Source organism: Esox lucius, chromosome 22 (genome assembly GCF_011004845.1).
Source record: "Esox lucius isolate fEsoLuc1 chromosome 22, fEsoLuc1.pri, whole genome shotgun sequence".
In the NCBI taxonomy this organism is placed as follows: domain Eukaryota; kingdom Metazoa; phylum Chordata; class Actinopteri; order Esociformes; family Esocidae; genus Esox; species Esox lucius.
The window spans coordinates 8330220-8346341 of record NC_047590.1 but is presented as its reverse complement, the minus strand read 5'-3'; positions in this window follow the sequence as shown (position 1 = coordinate 8346341).

Sequence of the window (16122 nt, the reverse complement as noted above, 5' to 3'; positions counted from 1 at the left end):
ACTGAAAATAGTTTAATCACAAGGGGGTTTGTTCCTTAAACACTACCCCAGCTAGAGATGTGCTGAGCACAACGTCCAGGGAAAGTTAGAAAGGAATCCGTCTAGTTTGGATACAGCATGTCAACAGGAATATCCTTATCTATTAGCCACTGCTCAACACAAACGTATCCTGAAATAACTGAGTGCGGAATAGCCACGGCCACGAATGCGATAACGTTGTCATTCAGTCACTTTTTTCAGATTTCAGATGAAATATTTATTTTTCAAGAAAATGGACAGAAAAGGAATTGACACATTCTGAATGTGTGTACGATATTTAATACACGCTAATATTTCCAATAGGCACAGAATTGATTGCTGTGGACCCTGCACATAGTTTTTGTTTTGTTGTTTTTTCGTAAAAACCAACCTTAGTCATACCGTTAGGAGATGGAATTAATGCCAACTAATACCAACTTAACTGCCAGAAATGTATGTTTGTCCATAAAATGTCAGATTTCCAATGTCTTTTTATAGTCCAGGCTACATCAGGGCAGGTCTGAACGGATCTTAGTTTGAATTAATGCTATTCTAACAACCCCGGCAACATTCTTGCTGAGTCAGCACACTTTTCAGAAAATCCTGAGTACGCCTGGGAAATCAGTTCACTCTAATTACACAGAAAATGCTGGTTGGGATGCAAGACAAGTGCAGGCCAATCTAAAGATCACGTATCACCTGATCTGCGGACTCGCAAAGGGCAGCACTCACTTAATCGTTTATTAAATTAATTGTGCCACAGTTTTGGCTTTTTTCCAAACTGATTTTCCCTTTAATTCCTTAATTCTCCAATTAAATATAACTTCTTATGCAGTGATCCTGTTAGTTTGAGAGCAGAAGCTGAAGTAATCTGACTGATGGAGAAATCCAATAAAACACTGAGACCTCTATCCAACTACTTTCCCTACTGAAAATGGATCGGCCAGGTGCCCAACCATTAAAGAAGAAAACGCTTTGTATCCCAAATGCTGTAATGCAGTATTTCTGACCAAAGACTATGGTCTCTGGTCTAAAGTGGTGAACATTTCGGTAAAAAGGACTCAGCCAGGGTTTCAGTAGAGCCGCAGACATTCACCTCTCAAGGAGATAAAAGTCAGTCCAGTATGAGTGAAGCCATAGCTTGTCACTGTGAAGTAATAATAAAGCCTAGCAAACAGGCCTCAGCAATTTACATTCAATGTCTATATATTCTATTAAATGAAATGTCAGTTCATCGTCCTGTTCTATATAATTGTGACCCAGTTTTCCTCTTGGCATTGGCGTGAAAAGAACATACTTATTTTATTTTCAACAATAAGTCACACTTTGATGTGGCCCTGAAGGCGTCAACATAAATAATTCTCAGCCTGACTGCTCTGCATGGCTTGAACAATGGCTAAGCAAAAGCTGGTGACTTTTCTTCTCATCCTACTGTCTCCAGAATGGTAGAAAAGAAAAGAAATGCTAACACTCTGTGAGGATGAATGTGACTGCATTCACCATAACATAAACTAATGAAAGGTTCAACACATTGAAGAGCCAATGGATTACTTTAGAATAATGTAGCTTGCTCACTCTCTTTGAATTTAAGCTAATTCCATTCAAATGTTTTATCATAATTCAAAGCAGTAACAGAAGATTAATTAATTTCTGACTTGGCCTCATTGTACTGCAGTCTGAGTAGTTGGGATTCTCTCCCTTGTTAGACAACAGGCCAGTCTTGCTCTCCTTCATAAAAGAGCACCCTATTTCCAGTAGAGTGCACCTACTTCTGACCAGGGCCTATAGAGCTCTAGTCAAATGTTGCTAACTATGTAGTGAATAGCGTGCAATTTAGGATGCAGACCTAAACAGGTGAAAAAAGGAACAAGAGACTGTAAGCATGGGAATAGGGGACTGTTTGAAGAAGAACAGGAGACTGTTAGTATGGGAATAGGGGACTGTTTGAAGAAGAACAGGAGACTGTTAGTATGGGAATAGGGGACTGTTTGAAGAAGAACAGGAGACTGTTAGTATGGGAATAGGGGACTGTTTGAAGAAGAACAGGAGACTGTTAGTATGGGAATTGGGGATTGTTTGAAGAACAGGAGGCTGTTAGAATGGGAATAGGGGACTGTTTGAAGAAGAACAGGAGACTGTTAGTATGGGAATTGGGGATTGTTTGAAGAAGAACAGGAGACTGTTAGAATGGGAATAGGGGACTGTTTGAAGAAGAACAGGAGACTGTTAGAATGGGAATAGGGGACTGTTTGAAGAAGAACAGGAGACTGTTAGTATGGGAATAGGGGACTGTTTGAAGAAGAACAGGACACTGTTAGAATGGGAATAGGGGACTGTTTGAAAAAGAACAGGAGACTGTGAGAATAGGAAAAGGAGACTAGGAACAGGGGCTGTTAGAATGGGAACCAGACACATTGAATAAGAACAGGACACTGTTTGAACTGGAACAGTAGACATAGAATAGGAACAGGAGCTTGTTAGAATGGGAACAAGAGATTTAGAAGTAGAACAGGAGATGGTTAGAATGGGAACATTAGTATTAGAATAGGAACCAGAGACAGAATAACCCAGTGGCTTAGGGTGCAAAGTGGAACACCATTCTCTATGATCCCTGGCCAAAAGTAGTGCATAATCAGGGATTAGAGTGCCATTTGGACCGTACATGTCAGCTTCTGGGGCTCTTGAGCACAAGAGAGTTCAGCATAATCCATCCAGCATAAAACTAGAAATCTCCAGTTCATCCCTCGCACTGTTCCATTCTTCAGCAAGGATCATATAAGTTGTGATGAAGTTATTCTCCCGCCAGACACACACATACACTTCCCACTGTGACTTTGCCCCTCCAATGGCAAGGTGCCAAGGAGTAAGGACTGCCATTCCAGACTCAATTACTATTTCAATATTTTTCCGCTATGGATATTGAATATTGCAAGATAAGCGGTTCTCGCTAAATTGCTAGCACAAAGACTGCACCAGGGTTTATGTTAAGGCTTTTTTTATGCTTCTGGTCAGCGGTGCATTGCCATTGTCTGGCTGTGTATTGGGAAGGTTATGAAGTAAAAAATTGTTTGGCCAGGAAATAATACAGTACCTGCCTGTGAAGATGGATGCCGGGTTGTTACAGCCAGGAATAGTCCCTGCACTCAGCAGTTCCACTTCCCCTAAAGAGTTGTGAATGTCAGGCCTGCTGAGAGAGGGGATCCCCGGCCAAGATAGCCGACTGTAGCTACCCTAACTTCTTGCTGTGGCCAAATGTTAGTACACGCACGCAGTGTTAAAGCCAGGCAGTACAGTGTTAAGACAGTGTTAAGGAAGTGTTAATGTGATGCAGTGTTAAAAAACGAATTTACAAGCTTGCAGGCTAAAACAAAAAGAATACATAAACACATACATTATTTTTTACAACAAATTCATTCCTGTGTTATCCAATGAAGTGTGATGAACTGGGTGTCATTCCCTGATGTTTGCTTTGATTAATACGTGTTGCCACTGTGCCCATAACAGCTCCATCTCCGTCTCCCTAAAACAAAAAGGGACACAATCCCCATTAAGTTGCTGGGGTTTTTAATTGATATCCCTATAGATCGGTTCAGAAAAATCACAGCCCCCCCAGAGATCATCATAACCTGGGCTTCTCATCTAACTCCCACCATCCCCAGTGCATGCCTCCCCTAAGGCTCCTCCTGCCTGCTTTGTGGCGTGTGTGGCTGCCCCCCCCCCCCCCCCCCCCCCCCCCCCCCCCCCCCCCATGGACAGCTTGGTGGGGAGGGCAGTCGCGGAGTTCATCAGTGAAGATAGCCCCGGCTCCGCGCACCCCCTCCCAGCCTCCACGCCCGCCTGACTGGTGCGCACACAGCAGCGAGAGGAAATGGCCCTGGCCGCTTTCCTCCCTCCATTATCAGTCTAAGATGACTGATAAATCATCCTCATACGACCAGTCACCGGGGCTTTTGTTATTTCACGCGTAACTGCATTGCACCTGCAGCTTCTCCAACAACACAGCAAGTCAGCCAACGCTGAATCATCTGCAGCCACAGTGTCATTACCCAACTACTGTAATTGGGTTTGGGCGGATGGATAACTTTTGTTTCGAGGGTATTGAAGTTTTTTTTTTTTTTCACTTTATTTATCGGGGGGGTGGGGGGGGGGTAATGCAGGCACACCGCATACAATTCTTTGTATTGTTTCTTTTTTGTTATTATTCGGGCTGTTCGAGATGCCACCACTGGTAATTTCCGTTAAAGTTGTCTTTGCGGACTTATTTTTTGGTGACAAACTTTTAGTTCCCTCGGTGCAATTATTCAGTTGACTGCAGGCCCATTTAGATTTAATTAAAAGCAGGAGCCGAATATCACTTTTCATTGCACCTGACACGCTGGCGTTAACCTTGCAGCTTTGCATTCATTAAGCTATGCAGTCATTATGTTACATCTCCTTCTGAATTGCCTGGAGTTTTATCTTATTTACAGCATAATCCTGCCAGACAAAGTACAAAATATAGTGTTGTAAAATGTACAGCCTTCGGCATTAAAGTATTCAAACTGAGGTGTGTGTGTGTCTGTGTCTGTGTCTGTGTGTGTGTGTGTGTGTGTGTGTTCCTGACAGAATAACAGCTTGTCAGAAGCATTCCAGGCTCCCCACAGTCACCTCACAGTAGAAGCATGGCTGTGTCTTGGCTCTGCCAATTATCACTCCACAATGAACTGTACATGGGGACTTAACTACACCTATTATCTAGGTAGCTACAGCTCTTCGGGGAAATAACCAGAGACCAAACTCAGTCCACCATCTTTACATGTCTACAACAGCAATTCAATCCAAATAAATAAAAATGCCGTTCAGGTAACTAATGCTAACTTTGCTTACATCCTCATTCTTAATGATAAAGAAAGGACCACAATTTGTGACCTCCCTTCCCACGAACTCTATACTGGCCACTCTGGACAAATGGCCTTGTTGGTATGCCAGTCCACAGGAAGGCCCCCAAACATAACAATTAATTGGCTCTATTTCTCCTTTGTGTCAGATCCCACATTTCAACACAATTAAACCCTATTTTATTACATAGCCGCATCTGTGGCATGAGTGTGACTAATTGAAAAGAGCCTGAACAAGGAAAGCAATTTACTCACCTCGAAATTACTTCTCATCACACAACAATGCCTCTTTTCAAATGGAACTAATGGTTCGGGCCTCGGCTCTGAACTTCTTAGAAAGAGTCATCCTTATTATCCTTTTGGAAGTGTGGATGAATGATGCCTATTTATCCATCATTACAAATCATAGGGCCTCCTCTCTATCAGCTTATTTGCCAGACGAGAAAAGAAAAAGTGCATAATTTCACACAAAGACATGGTAAATACAGTAATTTATGGTTTATTGTTAAAACCTCTTAATCATAAGACATAAGTGTACTTAACACTATTGATTCCGTATGATTTAACAATAGACTAAAAGCTGTAATCCTAATCAGACGCCATTCTTAAAAAATAATATAAGACATTTTGTTCACCACTTCACACAGGCAAGGCTGTGAATGACAGTTTAGCACAAATCAGTACTAAAAGCTCTTAGCCTTTTCCTCTACAAGCTCTTTAAATGCAACTCAATCCAGTGGTCTGGCCGTGCCACTCTGTTCGCTGTGATAAGGAGACACCGCCATCTAGTGGTGAAAATGACACATCGGCATAAAAGTCAAACCTTATGCCTGACTGAGTCATTCTCATAAAGATCAAGTCTTGCGTTGAGAATCCCGGAATACCATAGAATACTGCCAGTCAAGATTAATTAAAAAATGAGGCTTTGTGAAAGCTGTCACTGACACATTGTGTTCAGCATTACAGACGTGGCAGTTGGTTGTAGATGGTTAAAACACTTGTCAGCAGCGTCCTCAGTTAGGCGTAACGGTCAGTTTAAACAACGCTGAGGTTAAGGATTGTGTCAAGGTTGAAATTCCGTGGAAACATTGTTTGTTTTAAACCGTAACTTGTCTTGTTGTCGTGACTGTACTTTGAGAATATCCCTCACCGGGTCAAATTTAAAAATAAATTGCCTGTGGGAGAAAAGGCTTCCATCGTGAGAGATTTATGCTATGGATATTAAGTAATGAAAGTGGTCTGACTGTATGATAGCTTTTATGAAACAGAAGTGCCAGTACGGAAGGTGAGTAAAGCGGCGATAGAGTCATTTATTGGATGATATTTATTACATTAGACTCTTAGCAAGACAAGCATAACAGATGCCATGTCAGATAAGCAAGCTATCATGGGGTCAGGAAAACATTTTGCAGTGTTTTTATGTACTTTAGAAGCTGGAGTCTACCTGGTGCCTCTATTTCAGTGCACCAAAAGTAAAGGGACAAATAGTTGATTTTGGTTGACTTAGATTGACACATCTTTGAGAAACCCACTCAAAATTAAGCTGATAGTGTGCCCCCCCCCCCCACACACACACACCCACACCCACACACACACACACACATACACACACACAAACATTTTACTCTCCAAATACTTTGGGAGGTTTTCTGTAAGTGCTTAATTCTGACATTTGATTAATCAATCCCAAACCCATTGGTGCCCAGCAATAAGTGGGCTATGCATAAAACTGTTGTCTTTTCAACATTACCGCACAAACATCCTCAAACTAAAGCAGAGATCCACACTTTAAATTCTAAGTAATTGTAAGAAACGACGGAGTATGAAACAAATGAAGAAATATAAAATGTTCCGACCCACAGTGACTACATAGGGCAGAGTAAATCCTCCAAAGGTTTCACAGGTATGCCGTGCAAATAGCAGAGTGGGCTAGCCTGGCAAAGACATAGTGTTTGTCTCACAAATGGGTTTTGGATGGGCACATTCCTTCAGTAGGCTATTGATAAGCAGGGGCTGTTGGCAGGCGTCTACTGTGGGCAGGGACAGAGAGACAAGCCAGGGGTTTGAGTTATCTCTCCTCCAGACGCTCAGACCATTCCGTTGGAGGGACGCCAGTGAAATTCCCTGGCTTGCTAGAGGCAAACTTTAACGATTATGTAAAGAAGAGGGGTCCAGGGTGCCAAGAGTGTAACTTCCCGCTAAGAATGGGAATGAGAGGACCACACACTTAGTTCAATCCCATCAGTCACTGTGAAAATGGACAGGCGAACAGACGAACTGAGGGTGGGAGGACGCTGGCAGATGTGCTGAGTCATAGGCCTTTGTGACAACACGTCGTTCTGGCTCACAACAAAGACTTGTTTCAGTGGCTCAAGCCAATTTTGACTTTTCAGCACACCTTCAGTTTGTATTGAAGTCACTGTGCATCACTGTCTGGACAGAATCTTTCACGTTTCAGAAGACTTTCAGAGACAGTACCAAACTGTTCTCTGTTTTTAATTAGCCAGGCCAGGGGAGTGAGATGGGGCCATTACACTATGTGATCCCAGCCAGGAAAAAGGAAGATTTAGGAGCAGAGGACAGAGAATGGGAACATTGGTTGGATGGGACAGGAGAAGACTAGGTGGTGTTGAAATGAGGTTGGGTATCACTTCAGTCTGGACCTGATTAAACAGTTATTGTTAACACGCACATGCACACAAACGTTACAATAAGCCCCTGAGCGACCAAAAACACCCAGCCTCTGAGTCAGAAGAAAATCAGACGTGCAAAATAGCAAATAAAACAGGGTATTAGAAACAAGCTAATTAAAAAGTCCTGTACGTTTATAGAGTTCTCTGTTTTTCCTAAACCCTGCAATACCCTCATCTCAGAATAACAGGGCGTAATCTTTATGAATGTTTCTACACAAACACACGCACACGCGCGCATAAAATGCCAAGTCCTACAGGCCTGCCATATCAGTAATCCTTCTGAGACCAGGTTTGCCATATGAATGCCACCAGAAATAAGTAGCTAAGTAGCTTAGCATGTAAAAAGCCATTTACTGGTCATTGTTATTTCAGAATATTATGAGGAAAAAGAGCCAATGGAAATGAAGGCTGTTGCCTTTGAGTGGCTGTGTGGTCACGTTTCATAATGGCCCTGAATCATAAAGATTGCTAGTAACATACCTCTACAAATATGCACACAGATACCCACACACACACACATACACACACACTGAGGGCCAAGTCCTTAGAAGTGAAACACTTCTATTGGAGGCCTGATCAGAGCACTGGACCTCACCTTGGTTTAAAGTCTGCCAACCCCTATTCTTGTTCAAACAACCTCTCTCTTATTTTCCACCCAGACCATCTTGTCCCAATTTTGCATTACTTGTGATTTTACTTTGAGGTCGGTGCCTGATTGGCAGTTTGTGGTGGTTGGATTCTCTGGGCCAAAAAAGCAGTATCCTGATCTGCACTTTCTCAGATGTCATTTAATATTAGCAGAGCCATTTTTAATGTCTTTGTGGCGAAAGTGACCTTTCCTAATTCATAGTCTTTATCAAGGGTGTAAAATGTCTGAACATTTTGAAAAATCTAACCCAGTGAGGAAATAGATTGAAAATTAAAGACAGAAGAAAAACATAGAAAACTAACATTACTGCAAGCAAAACTTCTAACGAGAAGAAAATGGAGGTTATTGGTGTCATTCATCTGAGTGTTTCCAGGTCCCATCAAGTCTGGATGGATGTCTGCAGCAAATTCTTCTGTGAAGAGAGGATTCATCATTATACAAAATATACCTGAATTTCACAAGATTTCATACACTCTATATTCTCACTCAAGAAACATGACTGTCCACTCCCTGAAATTCCACAGGCTTGGTGCCAACTTAGACTTAGAGTAGTATATATTCCATATGCCACAAGCTTGTTCAAAAGTCAGAGACAGAAAGGAGTTCATTTCACTAATTAAAGGAAATTAATCCACAGTAACTTCTTTTCACTCCCTTTTTCTCTCTCTCACTAAGTTGGTAATTGACTGACAAGGTTACAGTGGACCAATGACCACATACAAAGGATCAATGAACGTCATCCTCAGTTGGTAAAAAAGTATCTGGCAAATTGGGACAAGATCTTCCTGTTGCTCTGTAGACACAAACCTTAGCCTTGAAGTGGATTCGATCTTCAGCTGGAAGCAAGCGAAGAAAAAGGGTGACATAGGGAGAACATAGCGATGTCGAAAATCAGGCAGGCCGCTGTGTTCTGAATGAGTTGCAGGGGTCTGGTTGTACGCCGCGAGCCCACCAAAGAGTGAGTTGCAGTAATTCAGACGTGAGATGACAAGTGCGTGGATCGCCTCTGCTGCTTCATCGTGATACCGTTCGACTGGTTTTCATTAGGCTTGCAGATTAAATGTTTTTTTTAATTATTAAATACCTATTATTAAATCACTTTTGCATGAGAAAACAGAATCCTCCTCATCACTACGAGTTAGCAATCATGCTAATTATCCTTATTAATTCAACAGGACACAGGCTCACACCCGGGAGGTAGCCCAGTTCCATAACGAATGCAATTAATCTTTCACCAGGTGTAAAAGACCCCTGCCAGAGCTCGATAAATTAAATCTACTCACTGAAGACATGCAAGTATTATGTAGGCTGTACTGCCCTTGCTGAATAGTCAAAGATCGTTTGCGAGAACATGATTTTGGAAAGCGAGAAATATGTTGGAATCAAATCGTTATAAAGGACATTTTGAACAATCGGATGCTAACAAGGTTGCTAGGCTTATTCTTGGCAGTCCTTCAAATCCATCTCGCTCTCGTCTGCGCGTAGAGACATTTCATTTTGTATTTAGTATTATAACCATGTACTACATGAGACCTTATGGCTTGAGAATTAGGCTTGATGTAAATTGCAAAAAGCAATGGACATAGTGCATAACTCCGTCTCGTCCCAATATAAGTATTAAATAAGGGTGAAAATGATTGATTGGTAACTATTCAAGTGCAGAGGCTATTCTATAGAATCAATAGATATAATAGCCATGTGCACATTAGGTAACCTTAGAGAGTGAATTATGATAATGATACACTCAGTCCCGAGGTCTTGCGCTGCTATACTATTGTGCTGGGGGAGTAGGGTCAGTTCTCCTTCCCCACTAAGTTCTCCTTCTCCACTATAAATCGTTGTTGATATGAGGAATGCATTTTATGAATTTTCCCAGTCTCCTCCCGTTTTAAACTTTAAGAGGACATGAGGTCCTGGTCCACACCTGCAGAGTACCTGGTTTGGGGGGCCCATTGCTGTCCCTGTCCAAAATCCTCCGGGTTGTGTTGCAGATCAAGACGATACCTGACGATTTCAGCTGCCACTGTGCTGACACCTCCCCCCTCCACGTGTTGTCCCTGTCCTTGTCCATATGGTCATGCTTCTTACCTAGTTTAAATTGAAATAGACTCTGGAATTAATTATTCCAATTGGACTCTTAATATCTCACCCGGCACAGCCAGAAGAGGACTGGTCACCCCTCTGAGCCTGGGTCCTCTCTAGGTTTCTTCCTAAATTTTGGCCTTCTTATGTTTTTTTCCTAGCCACTGAAATTCAACACTACTGTTGTTTGCTCCTTGGGGTTTAAGGCCAGGTGTTTCTGTAAAATCACTTTGTGACAACTGCTGTTGTAAAAAGGGCTTTATAAATACATTTGATTGACTTAGATGAAGAATGTACTTGGCAGTTGGGGATAAAACCAATCTGATCTGAGTGGACTAGTTTGCCCAACAACTAGGCTGTTGTCCAATGTCTTTGCTAATATCACTTAATCTGTGTTGAGGAGAGATAGCTGCCTAAAAGAGCTGTTCATGGTCACTCTCTTTTCTCTCTCTGAGGATCACACAGTTGACCTGCTGTCTGGCCAATAGTTTTGGGGTTTTGTCGCCATTCCCAAAGTATCTTTTTTTGGTATCTGAAATGATAGACCAATTACCCTGGACAGAATTAAATTGAAATCACATCTTCAAGCTAAAAGGTGTTCCCCTCATAAAGGGAATTTTTCTTTCCAAATCAATTAAGTCTGCTCTAATGAGCTCCTTTCTGGATGCGTGGACTGCCAAGAAGCCGCCAATCAGATAACCTTATTTTGTCTATACTAAAGAGAGAAATAAGAAATGTGTAATTTTGTTTTTCAAATATTCACTGAAAAACGGTTTCATGAAGAGCTCAGGATTAAACCTCAACCTGTCATTCGGCCTGACGTACCCATGTCAAGAAAGTTAATGTGCTGTGATCTGAGATTTCGATATTGTGGCACTTTCTGTTACTGGACTAAGGGATTAATTTGGCATCAACCAGGAAGTAGTCAATTCAGGTGTAAACATTATGGACATAGTGTGAAATTATGAATAGATGTTTTTCTAAGTATTTAGGGAGTCAGCGCAACCAGCAGGTGGGTGGGGGGTTGAAATATTGTTCCGGTTCACAGTTCTGGTCTCTGAATATATCTCCTATGTCTGTCCCTGGCTTTTGAAAAAGAAATCTGTCGGATAAAGTATTTGTACAGCCCATCACTGGTAGAATTTTGTGGCCAGCCAAGCCAAAATAATTGCCCAGCCCTGCTCTTGGAAGAGGATAGGCCAATCAACCAAATACAAAATTATTATCTTTGGAAAATCAAGGTTGCATGTTTTGTCAGATGCCAAGTACACAAGATATGTAAAAAGAATCCCCACATTTGGCAGTTAGCTAGTATGATTTGTTCAATCAGTCAAACCTTGCCTACTCAGCAGGCAAGCTGTATTGTTGGATGTGTACTGAAACCCCCCCCCCCCACAAAAAAAAAAAAGGATAGATAAACACACCAAGAAATGCCTAGAAAAAATGGAACATATAGCACACGTTGATGCACTGGACTCCTCTTCCCACTTCCTCTCTCTTAACACAAATTGTTTCAGTGTGGTGGATCTTGGCTAAGTCTATTGCAAACATTATTATTTATATATTGCTTCCTTAGTCTATGTTATTTAACGCTTAGATGGTTTGCATAATTGGTTGAATATCCGGTTAAACCGTGAGAAGGAAAATGACCCAGGTTCCCTCAGAGAATTGCAGATAAAGAGTTGTGATAGAATTTGGGTTATAAGAAAAGCATAGAATTAACATAATACACTTTCTGCATTTATGTTAAAAAAATGTGATGGTCGATTAACATTTTACTTTTTGGTCTTTGTGATGAACAGCAGTCTTATACGTGTGAGTTTTATCAGAAGTTGGATATGAACAGGTGTTCGGTGACGCAGTTGGGGGAAATGGCAAATGGAAAGAACCTGACATTTTTCCAGAATAAAAAAACAATCATGGACTATAATGACCTCAATTGAAATGCATGGAAGTAGCCAAAAGGCATGAACAGAGTGAGAGAATGCAAGGCAGGAGCAGGGAGGTGGAACCCAGTCTGAATTTGCACTTTAACTCACACGACTTGTCAATTCAATTAAGCAACTAAAGTAACAATATGGACTCCGCAAACTACAATGAGGTCTGAACTTTACATTACACTCGCTTAGAAAACCATGGCTAAACGCTTTAGAAGGAAACAATAGGTGACGGCATAAACTGTCTTAGAAAATGGAAAGAAAAATGAAGTCAATATTTTTTCCCATGAATGCTGTAATTGTATGTTGCATGCAATAGGACATCTTTCCTGAAAAGCCAAGTTAATACATAGGCAGTGTCCTACAACCTTGGTAATGAAATCCATTGAAATCAATCCTATCAAATCAACACCAAAAAAAAACATGTGATGGGTACCCATTTCGATATCTAAAAATTCTCGCGACCCCATCCATGTGAATAATTTTATTTTTATTTTTTATTTGAGGCAATAAGAGTCAATTGAAAAACATTCTCCCCTGACCCCATTTTCATATCAGGTGACCCCACATGGGGTCGCGACCCCTAGTTTGGGAACCTCTGGTCTACAACAATGTGAACGTCCTTTACAGAGCTTTGCACTGGTGTGGGGGGAGGCTCATACATTCATATTAGTTGTGTTCCTCCATTGTATTCACCTTCCCTTCTAAAGGAATGTGTTTCTGCTTGCTAAAGGAAAGGCTGCAGACTTATGATAATCGCAGCCTTTGCATTGAGCACATGGGATTGGAAAGTGAAGACACTGATGCAGGTATGTGCTTATTTTCCATACTTTTTATCAGGAATTATGTATGAATGGTTGCACGAGACAATTTTAGCCTTGTACAATACTGCACGTTTTGATTGTTTTCAATACATTCATGACCATCGTGATGTACTGACGAAGACAATGTGCTGGGATAAAAAAAGAAATAAAAATGCCCTATTTTTTAGCCAATCCCTTTGCGGTACGCCCTGATCCTCTGCTGATTGGACACGTTCCTCAATGGTTTGGTCCTGTCCGAGGTGAGTGTTAACTGTCAGGTCCTCTGTTGGATTTTTCATTCTGTGCAAGGAGAGGAGTGAGTCCATGGGAAGCTGTCATGTTAGTCTGCGTGGGTACAGCACAGGCCCTGTTATGCCCATACCTCATGTCAGCGCTGAGGAAGCCAAAGCGGCCGCCCGACCGGGGTCTTAATTAACTCCAGATGAGTGGTGGGAGCCAGCCCGGCCCAGAGCAAAGGAGGGCCCGCTCTTCAATAACACCAGGAATAACAGACTGTGGCTAGGAGGCTGTGGATGGTGGGTCCCACTGGGCCAGAGACGCCTGGCCGACGCTCAGTTCTCCGGCTCCGGCTTCACGTCTCCTCCTGAAGTCACCACCTGAGAATGCCGGGGGCCCCTCGGAGCCTCGCGTGCCAACACGGTGGTTTCCGAGGGAGGGAGCCGAGCGCGCCCCTCTGGACTCGGCCGTTACAGGCAAGAGCCTTAACAACAGGCACAGCTGTTGACTCAACACATTCGGCAGCCGACCTGTCCGGGCCTCTGTGAAGGAGGCCACCCTGCGCGGGGGGGGGTGGGGGGGGGGGGGGCGTGGCGGCGCGCTGTGGGAATGTCGTGACAGGTTATGTATGTCGACACTCCCCTGGCACCAATTGAGTACAGGGTAATTTACTGCTAAGTCGTAGAGACTGGGGCATATTTTTTTCATGATAGGCATTTTGATGCGCAATTGTTACCTTATATCGATCGTGGACAGAACGCCAGCTCATAACTCATACAAAGGGGGTCTCCATCCGAGTTCGCTGGGATTTACTACCTAAATAGTGTGTGTGTGCTGTTGATACACACACTGTATACTGTATGTTTACCAACACATTCCACATTAACAGGCATGATGCCCAGTCCCATAATCGAAACCTAAAGTAGTGAGAGGGAGACTGTAAAAACACCCAAACACACATTCTCTTTGAAACTTCCCCGTGGCTGGGTGGGTCTGAGGGAGAATTCCTTCACACGTATTTATTTGAGCAGGGTTTTCCAACTTCTGATTGGCCATGCTGATTACAAGGCTTACGCAAACAAAGCAATACTCTCGTTTTATTTTAGTGTCCAGCATTACAAACAAACAGCAGGGCTCCACAGCTAAGCTTCAAACTTCACTGGCACTCAGCCCCTGTAGCGGAACCAGGATTGGGCCTGCGTGGTCTTTTAAAACCGATGGATCCACTTCCTGTTGGCCGCACCGGTCGGTGTCAGGCGCCGGGCTCTGGAAGGCCTGCTCTTATTTTACGTCAAAGCCGATCTGATGTTTTTCAGATAACACTGGCCAACTGCCAACGTCTTCTCACTAAGCAACCGTCTTGTTTCACGCGGGTGTTTGTCGATTCTGTTTTTCACAAGTCCTCCCTGTCAGGCCGAGCTATAGAAACACACATTTCCCTATCTAGCGTAAGGGTCTCCCACCAACATCAATGTACAGCCCCGTCTGTTGGTCGCCAGGGGCAACACAGATTGTCAAAGGAAAGGAAACGGGGTATTTGAAGGCCTCTGTTGTGGATTATACTTACAGTAGTCTATTATTTATATCTGTGAGACAACCAGTTTCTGAATACCAAAATTCCACCCAATATGGAAAACACTTTAAACTGTATGAACATAAGAGAAGAGCATTCCTGTAGACGCTACATTATTAGCAATAAATCACATTAGCTTAGTGCTCCTTGTTGCGCCAGACAGGCAGATGGGATATCCAACATGAAAATTCACTCCACAGCTCAGCTCGGCAGCTGGATCAAGATATGGGAGATTTTAATTTTTTAATTTTTTTTATTAAACACAAATTAAAACAGACAGTGAATGATACTGACATGAGTTATGTGCTTAAATAAACACAGTAAACCTGGTGTAGAGATGAAATAATGAAGCTATACATCTCTGGTTCATAATTCTTTCCTCTGTAATTTCCTAATTTTAAGTTCAACAGCAAGGCCTTTTAAAGTGCTGGGAATCCATATAACCTTGTGTATTTTAAACTCAGGTATTCTGCTAAAATAAAGTTGAAATATTGTAAATGTCTGTCATTTTTATTTTACAACAGTTCATAGTGTAAGGACATGGGTGAACCACGGAAGAACCTTAAAGAGCCAGAGCTTCACTACAGTATCCCGACAGGCCGGAGTCATAAAGAAGTTTATAAATCTTTTATTTTCTTACACTCACAGAAACCTGGTCTTAGACGAGGGCTGGGCAGGAGTGTGGCTGCAATCAGACATTTTAGTTACATTCAACCCCAAAAGCCCAGCCATTTTACCCACAGGGTAGGGACCGTGCTGAGTGAACAGTTTATATGGCCTGTTATTGCCAACTAGGGTAGGCAACAGAAAAGTCCCATGAATCCCAGATAAACTCCTAGACCCGATTTCCTTGTCACAGATCTTACGATCTACCCATAGGAGAGTTGATCAAAGTATAGTCCTTCCACATTCAGTTTATTGGAAAAAATTGCCTCAGCCTGGCCTTCCTATTCGAAACGTGTCAGTTACTTCGGAAACGGTCACTTGGCAGTTCTGTACATCACACAAGCTGTTTGAAAAAACCTTTGCCTCTAGATTCTGTTGAAAGTCAAGATGCAAGGTTACATATAGTGAAGGCCAAGTTCAGAGTTAAATACAAACAAATACTTTCCTGAGTAGGAACGTACTGGCAGAACTACAGTCCTCAAGCCCACTCAGTGCTGTTTATGACAGCGAACATAACTCATTCCCCTCGCCTGCTCTAAAATGTATACAGCTAATAATCTCTCATCGTAAAAAACAAGATGAGAAAT